At 57.7% G+C, this 1,200-nt stretch overlaps 1 protein-coding gene across 5 annotated transcripts in view; it reads left to right on the forward strand.

Annotated features, from left to right (window-relative positions):
* Positions 1 to 1,200, forward strand: part of A2ML1 (alpha-2-macroglobulin like 1) — a 90,699-nt gene that overhangs the window by 61,228 nt on the left and 28,271 nt on the right. The window lies entirely within an intron of this gene.

The following is a 1,200-nucleotide window of genomic DNA, read 5'->3' on the forward strand; positions in this document are numbered from 1 at the left end:
TAGATGACCTCTTGAGTTCTCTTCCAGCCTTGTTTCTCTGTGGTGCTATGGTCCTGTACTTTGGGTTTCTACAGGATCCTAGAATCCTAGAAAAGGGGCCTCAGGAGGTCATCTAGCCCAGAGTTTCTTAACCTGTGGGTTGCAATCCAAAAGTGGGTTGCAAGAATATATGAAAGGGTTGCAAACAAACTTAAAAAATGGATTCTCCTTTAAAGAAGAAAAACATGGGAAGGCATGCATTTCCCTTCGCAGGGTGGCAGAGTTCCAGCCTGAAAGGGGCTGCTTGGGGCTAGCAGGAGTGGGAGGAGGGTGATCAGACAGGGGACACTATGTGCATATGTGTGCACACACATGCACGTGGCAGCCAGACAGTGTCGAGATCAGCTCCTGCAGGTAAGCGTATGGGGTGGGGGGGAGGAGCACAGGCAACGCATCTTAGGGGCATGGTGGGGGGGAACGTGCTTCCCCAGATTTGTGCATCCACTGTAGGCATGGGGCTGCAACCTGGCTGGACCAGCACAGGCAGGAGACACCTCTGCAGTCCAGCAGGCGGGACCCAGCATGTGAGGGTGGAGCAGGGTGGTGAGACTCATCGTTGCTGCCACCACCACTGGGACCCCTTCACCAGCCATGCCAAGCAGCACAAGGAGTAATGGGTGGGAGAGGGGCTTCACTGCTCTCACCTCCTTTTGCCACCAGCCACTTGTGCGCTAGGCCACGGCTCTACCCTGTTGCAATGGCCTGGCCAATGCCACCACAGTTCCCCTCAGGCTGCGGCTCTACCCCTGAGGGGAGGTGAGGTAGTGGCAGCACAGGTGCCATCTACTCCTTTGCTGGGGACCTTTGGTGGCCAGGGCATGGCGGCTGGGTAGAGCTGCAGCCCAGCAAGCAAGTGGCTGGTGGTGGGAGAAGGTGAGGGTGGAGGCAGTGTGGCTCCCCCCCAGTGTATTACTGCTCGTGTTGCTGCTGGTATGGCTTGTGCCGGAGTCCTGATGGTAGTGGTGACAGCAAAGAGTATTACCACCCCACTCTGTCCTCCCATGCCAGGTCCCACCGGAGCAGCTCCTGTCCATGTTGGTCTGGTCAGGCTGCAGCCCCATGCCTGCTGTGGGCACACAAATCTGAGGGGGCATGTGCCCCACCATGCCCCACAAACCCCCACCCCACACACCACCCCCCTACCCAACATGTTGTGGGGGA

The sequence above is a fragment of the Gavialis gangeticus genome, unplaced genomic scaffold, assembly GCF_001723915.1.
Source record: "Gavialis gangeticus isolate Ggan-Ray unplaced genomic scaffold, GavGan_comp1, whole genome shotgun sequence".
NCBI classification, from domain to species: domain Eukaryota; kingdom Metazoa; phylum Chordata; order Crocodylia; family Gavialidae; genus Gavialis; species Gavialis gangeticus.